The following is a 7799-nucleotide window of genomic DNA, read 5'->3' as shown; positions in this document are numbered from 1 at the left end:
TAAATTTTTGTCAGGCAAGGGTATTAAGGGATATGGAACCAAGGCAGGGAGATGGAGTTAAGATACAGACCAGCGATGATCTAATTGAATGGTGGAACAGGCTCAAGGGGCTGAATGGCTTCCTCCTGTTCCTATGCTCCTTACCAGGTATATAACACAGTTTGAATTAGGCTCCGAATGGCTACGGTGAAGAATGGTTAAAGGGTTCTTAACTGACAGCTGATGGTAGTCTCGTGCTTTGCAGAACGAAGATTTCAAAGTGTTTCACCGCAACTTCACAGCTGCTTAGGCCTGAGTATTGTGTCCAATTCTGGGCACCCCACTTTAGGAAGGATGTCAAGGCCTTGGAGAGGGTGCCGAAGAGATTTACCACAAGAGTACCGGGGATGAGAGACTTCAGTTATGTGGAGAGACTGGAGAAGCTGGGGTTGTTCTCCTTGGAGCAGAGAAGGTTAAGGGGAGATTTAATAGAGGTGTTCAAAGTTGTGAAGAGTTTTAATAGAGTAAAGAGGGAGAAACGTTTCCACTGGCAGGCCGGTCGGTAACCAGAGGAGACAGATTTGAGATAATTGGTAACAAAGCCAGGGGGTGATGAGAATTTTTTTAACGCAGCGAGTTGTTATGATTGGAATGCACTGCCTGAAAGGGTGGTGGAAGTGGATTCAAAAGGGAATTGAACATATACTTAAAGAGGAAAAATTTGCAGGGCTATGGGGAAAGAGCAGGAGAGTGGGACTAATTGGACAGCTCATTCAAAGAGCCGGCACAAGCACGATGGGCCGAATGGCCTCCTTCTGTACTGCAAGGGTCTATGGGGGAAAAATTCATCCCCTTAACATCTCCCATTAGTGCCAGCAGATGGTGCTAATGGGGGGCGCGAGAGCAGTATCACCAGAGCGAGGTGAATCTAGCACCGCACGCCAAATCCCGTCCCCCTGTAGCGCTGCCGGTAAGAGGCATCACCGGGAACGTCAACACCAGGTGGATCGTGACGTCAGTGAGTGTGCAACGCTTACTGACCGCCCGATCTGTTAAATTGATTCTCACCACTTACCTTAGCACCTGGAGTAAACGCCGACAGGGAGAGCTGGTGTGAAACATCAGGAAGCTGGCTCCAGGGACGTTATTTAAAGAGATCATCAGTAATCATTTGCAGCAGTCAGGTTAGTGCAGTTTCAATGTTTTCTTGTCAGGTTCACCTACTGCAAGAGTTTCATTCAGTAATTTCAAGGTTCTTTTGTATCAGGAGTCCTGTGGCAACTAAGAAGTAGCAACACTTAAAGTAGCAACATTTATTCTTCAAAGAATCAAACTGCTACACTTAGTAACGTTAATGGGGGCTGTACTGGCACGCCACCTCACCCTCCAGGATCTACGGCGGAGGGAGCGTAGGCAGCGAGAAAGACGGGAACATGTGCAAAGAGAGATGAGGAGGGACATCAGGGCTCTCACCAGGAAGCCTTACCCTCCGAGGGTATTCCGAGAGCACATCTACCTTCAATTAAGCGAGGGGCAGTGTAATAGACGGCTCCAACTCACCAAGGAGGTGGTCACAGAACTCCGCCACCTCCTCCAAACCAACCGCACACCAGGATGACTTAAAGCCCAGATCCCCTTTGCTCACCACATCCCCATCATTCCATCCCTCTCGCAAGCCGTTCCACAGCGCAAAGCTGAAATGACAGACACCACAAAAGAATGGTAAGTGAATTAATAAAAATCAGTGAACACATATTTACACCAAAAATATTAACTATTCACCTTTGTGCAATCCCTTATTGCCTGTCGTTACTGTGCCTTTGCATACTCTAGTGCTCCTACGAAGTGTTGGCCCAGTGGCTGCAGCAGGTCTGGTGGAAGGCTGCTGAGTGTCCGTGCGGGAGACTTCAGATGGCCTTGCAGGATGCCCTTGACCAGCTCTGGGCCTGGAAGGCCCAGCTGTAGACTGCACCACCTCAGCATGGGCAGCAGCAGTCTGGGATGGCTGGATGACAGGCAGCGACAAGGGCAACGGCGGAGTGCCAGCGGTGGGAGCAGGAATGCCTTCATCCTGAGAGAGGACAGCAGCTTCCTGCTCCATTGACCCACTGCCACTCCCCCAGGACAGCACCTCAGCATCCCTAGCAATCTGTTGCAGCAAAGATTGCTGGCCTGCTGTGACACCGTGAAAGCCCCAGTCAACGGTGGTAGACCCAGCCACGATGGCAGCAGTCAGAGCTTGCGTGGCATCAAGCTGAGACTGCATGAGAGCAGTCTGAGATTAAACGCCACCAAGCATGGACTGCATTACAGCACTAAGACGTTGCGTCATTTCCGCCTGTGCTGCAATGGAAGCTGCCAGATCATCCATCACACGCGGCTTCAGGTCTGGGTCGCCACGGTCTCTCTGGGAGTCTACCATCCTTTGCAGACTGGAAATGATGGGCTTCATGGTGTGCGCAGAGCTTTGTGCAATGTTGGAGGCGGACTCCTCCATGCTCCTTACCATTGCCGAGAGGCTCTCGGGCACCCTTGCCATTGCACCTATAATCTCTGCGTGCATGCCCATCACCCTTCTTCTAAAGGCCTCCCCATCGAGGTCCTCATGCGAGTCCTGTGCATGTGAACTCACCCTCCGGGGAGCTGGCCCCCGAGCTACCCTTTCCCCCTGGCCTTGCTGCAGCCCACTCATCCCCGGTGCATCACCCTGTGCAGATCCCGCTACTATACTAGCCTCCAAAGAACGTGTAGTACCAGTATCTGAGCTGGTGTTTGCAGTGACGCGGTGTGTTCTTCCCCCCCCCCTCTTCTCCCGCCTCGCTCTCTGCGGTGCCCTCAGGGATAGGCTGCTCAGGTGCTTGTTGATTATCTGAAAGCATAAAGGCACAAGAATCGGGTTAAGGTGAGGGGAGGGGGGCAGAGAGGGAGAAATGCATGCATACAGCATGATTAGCTGGAAAGTGCAAAATGCTTGTGGGGTGACGGGGAAGTGTGATGTGAGAAGAAGGAATAGGGCTGAACATACCGTTGTTGTCCCCAAGGGGGTCAATGTCACCAGTGGCCACGTCGCCCGCCACCTGGCGCCCAATAAACTGCAGCATAAGAACATAAGAAGAAGAAATAGGAGCAGGAGTAGGCCATCCGGCCCTTCGAGCCTGCTCCGCCATTCAATGAGCTCATGGCTGATCTTCTGCCTCCGCTCCATTCACCGGCCCGATTGCCATATCCCTTGATGCCCTTACTAGTCAGAAATCTATCGACATCTGTTTTGAATATACCCAATGACTGAGCCTCCACAGCCCTCTGGGGTAGAGAATTCCAAAGATTCACCATTATTCAGCACTCTATCTTCCAGCGCAGACAGTGGTTGGGTGTCGGCTTGTCCCCCACCTGTGTGCTCCTGCTTCCTCCTGTTGAGCCACCTTGGCCTGCAAGAGAAAGGAATGTGAGTGAGTGTGAAGCAATATGTTTGGGTGATGTGCCTGCCATAGTTGAATAGCTGTCATTGTGAGCAAGATGCGAGATATGGGTGTGAGAGTTGGTAGGCAGAGATTGTTGGTGGGTGAGTTTTGGGGGTGTGGTGATTTGGGCAGTGTGTGAAGATTGTGGCTCAGATGGTGGTATGTAGCATTTGTTGAAGCATTCACTCACCCTGACCACCCGAGTGAGGTCATTAAATTTCCTCCTGCACTGTGTGGGGGTCCTGGGGATCACAGTGCTGCCCGACACATGCTGCGCTACCTCCCTCCACATGGTGCGGAAGACTTGTGGCAAGGGCTTCCTGCCACTTGCTGAGTAGAGCACTGCCTTCCGTCTCTCCACAGCAAAAACCAATGCCTCCTATGCTTCATCACAGTATCTGCAGGCTCTCTCCATGAGGTATGGATATGCCATGAGCACACCTGGTTCAGTCCTCTGTCTCCTTCTTGTTCTGCTCGTGCTTGGTGAGGCAGCTGCACAGCCAGCAATGCGGTGCTACAGCATCAATGAACCTCCCCTTTAAGAAGTGAAAATAGCCTGTGGCAAGCATGAATTGCGATTAGACTGCACCCAATATTGGTCCACCCATCGAGTGTAACGCCAATGAGCTTGGGTTTTAAGACTTGAATTAGGACTCCAATCATTTTTTTGAGCAGTGGGCACAAATTTTGCGTGCAGTCTAAAGCATTAGCATCTGGCGCTAATTCTCCAACTTTTCTACTGACATTGCCCATTCCTTGGCTATAATGTACTTCTAGCCTTATGATTCTATAAATCTGTACACTGCCCTGTTTTATTAAAAGTACTTCACAGTATTAAGAGCTGCTCTTTATGTTGCTGTGCAGCAGTTGGTTACAGTAGTGTGGGTCGCTCGCAGCCAGCGCCACATCAACATCAACCTGCCTGATTATTCTAGACTGGCGCTGAGGAAGATCGGCCTTGCACCGGGGGCCTTCTTGATGCTTACTTCGGTGGCGGCTTGCTGGTGAAGTAACTTTTATAACATTTGGAATATTGCTATTCACAATATATATTAATGACCTGGACGAGGGAACTAGATGTAATATCTCCAAGTTTGCAGACGTCACAAAGTTGGGTGGGCGTGTGTGCTGTGGGGAGGATGCCGAGAAACTCCAGGATGATTTGGACAGGTTGGGTGATTGGGCAGAAGCATGGCAGATGCAATATAACGTGGATAAATGCGGTTATCCACTTTGGTGTCAAAAACAGGAAGGCAGATTATTATCTGAATGGCAATAGATTGGGAGAAGGGGAAGTGCAACGAGACCTGGGCGTCCTTGTGCACCAGTCGCTGAAAGTAAGCATGCAGGTGCAACAGGTGGTTCAGAAGGCAAATGGTATGTTGGCCTTCGTAGCGAGAGGGTTTGAGTACAGGAACAAGGATGTCTTGCTGCAGTTGTACAGGGCCTTGGTGAGACCACATCTTGAGTATTGTGTGCAGTTTTGGTCGCCTTATCTGAGGAAGGATGTTCTTGCCATGGAAGGAGTTCAGCGAAGATTCACCAGGCTGATACCTGGGATGGCAGGAATAACATATGAAGAGAGACTGGGTCGATTGGGCTTGTACTCGCTGGAGTTTAGAAGAATGAGAGGGGATCTCATCAAAACTTATAAAATTCTAACAGGACTAGACAGACTAGATGCTGGAAGGATGTTCCCGATGGTCAGGGAGTCCAGGACCAGGGGTAAGCCATTTAGGACAGAGATGAGGAGGGATTTCTTCACCCAGAGAGTGGTGAACCTGTGGAATTCTCTGCCAAAGAAGGCAGTAGAGGCCAATTCATTAAATATATTCAAGAAGGAGTTGGATATATTTCTTAAGGCTAAAGGGATATGGAAAGAAGGCATGGATGATCAGCCATGATCTCATTGAATGGCGGAGCAGGCTCGAGGGGCCGAATGGTCTGCTCCTATCTTCTATGTTTCTATGGAATAGAAGAGATGGGGTACTGGGCACATTTTGCTAATGGCTACAAACCAACAATTTATATATATATATATATAAAAAAGCTCACTGGTTTAGCTAGGATTTCACAGATTACCTACAAATACATTTAAATCCATTGGCAGAAAGCAGATAACCTGTGGATGTGCATCTCTCTTTAAAAGCATCTTATACTGGGGTCTGGAGTACAGCATGATGGAGAGGTCAATAAAGTGCATCCTCAGTGTCATAGAGTTATACAGCACAGAAAGAGGCCCTTCGGCCCGTCGTGTCTGCGCCGGCCATCAAGCCCTGTCTATTCTAATCCCATTTTCCAGCACTTGGTCCGTAGCCTTGTATGCTATGCCGTTTCAAGTGCTCATCTAAATGCTTCTTGAATGTTGTGAGGGTTCCTGCCTCTACCACCCTTTCAGGCAGTGAGTTCCAGATTCCAACCACCCTCTGGGTGAAAAACTTTTTCCTCAAATCCCCTCTAATCTTCCTACCCCTTACCTTGAAACTATGCCCCCTGGTTATTGACCCCTCTACTAAGGGGAAAAGTTCCTTTCTACCTACCCTATCTATGCCTCTCATAATTTTGTACACCTCAATCAGGTCCCCCTCAGCCTTCTCTGTTCTAAGGAAAACAACCCCAGCCTGTCCAGTCTCTCTTCACAGCTGAAGCGCTCCAGCCCAAGTAACATCCTGGTGAATCTCCTCTGCACCCTCTCCAATACAATCACATCCTTCCTATAGTGTGGCGACCAGAACTGCACGCAGTATTCCAGCTGTGGCCTAACTAGTGTTTTATACAGCTCCATCATAACCTCCCTGCTCTTGTATTCTATGCCACGGCTAATGAAGGCAAGTATGCCTTTTTAACCACCTTATCTACTTGTCCTGCTGCCTTCAGGGATCTATGTACATGCACACCAAGGTCCCTCTGATCCTCGGTCCTTCCAAGGGTCCTACCATTCATTGTGTATTCCCTTGCCTTGTTAGTCCTCCCAAAATGCATCACCTCACACTTTTCAGGGTTAAATTCCATTTGCCACTGTTCTGCCCATCTGACCAACCTGACTATATCGTCCTGTAGCCTGAGGCTTCCCTCCTCGCTATTTACCACTCACCAATTTTCATGTCATCTGCAAACTTACTGATCATACCTCCTACATTCATATCTAAATCATTGATATACACTACAAACAGCAAAGGACCCAGCATTGATCCCTGCAGTACACCACTGGACACAGGCTTCCAGTTACAAAAACAACCTTCAACCACCACCCTCTGCCTCCTGCCACTAAACCAATTTTGGATCCAGTGTGCCAAATTGCCCTGGATCCCATGGGCTCTTACTTTCTTGACCAGTCTCCCATGTGGGACTTTGTCAAAAGCCTTACTGAAGTCCATGTAGACTACATCAACTGCACTGCCCTCATCCACACACCTAGTCACCCCCTCGAAAAATTCAATCAAATTGGTTAGACATGATCTCCCCTTGACAAAGCTATGCTGACTATCCTTGGTTAATCCTCGCCTCTCCAAGTGGAGACTAATTCTGTCCCTCAGAATCTTTTCCAATTATTTCCCTACCACTGATGGTAGGTTCACTGGCCTGTAATTCCCTGGTTTATCCCTACTACCCTTCTTGAATAATGATATTACGTTAGCTGTCCTCCAGTCCTCTGGCACCTCCCCTGTGACCAGAGAGGTTCTGAAAATTTGTGTCAGAGCCCCTGCAATCTCCTCCCTTGCCTCACACAGCTGCCTGGGATACATCTTGTCTGGGCCTGGGAATTTATCCACTTTTAGGCCCACTAAAACCGCTAGTACCTCCTCCCTCTCAATGCTCATTTGTTCAAGTATATCACAATCCCCTTGCCTGATTTCTATGCCTACATCGTCCTTCTCCATAGTGAACACAGATGCAAAATATTCATTTAAAACCCCACCTACATCTTCCGGCTCTACACACAGATTGCCACTTTGGTCCCTAATGGGCCCTACTCTTCCCCTGGTTATCCTCTTGCCCTTAACATACTTATAAAACACCTTGGGGTTTTCATTTATTTTGCCCGCCAGTGTTTTTTCATGCCCCCTCTTCGCTCTCCTAATTTCTTTTTTAAGTACCCCCCTACACTTTCTATACCCCTCTAGGGCTTCCACTGCTTTTAGTCCTTTGTATCTGCCAAAAGCCTCCCTTTTTTTCCTAATCCATTCTTGTATATCCCTTGACATCCAGGATTCCCTGGACTTGTTGGTCCCACCCTTGATCTTTACGAGAACATGTTGGCGCTGTACTCACTCTATTTTCTTTCTAAATGACTCCCACTGCTCTGATGTGGATTTTCCTACAAGTAGCTGATCCCAGTCCACTTTGGCCAGATCCTGC

This window comes from Somniosus microcephalus, chromosome 11 (assembly GCF_052327205.1).
Source record: "Somniosus microcephalus isolate GS21.2 chromosome 11, FLI_Smic_1.0, whole genome shotgun sequence".
Classification (NCBI taxonomy): domain Eukaryota; kingdom Metazoa; phylum Chordata; class Chondrichthyes; order Squaliformes; family Somniosidae; genus Somniosus; species Somniosus microcephalus.
The sequence above is the reverse complement of the archived record's forward strand: the minus strand, read 5'-3'. Positions refer to the sequence as shown.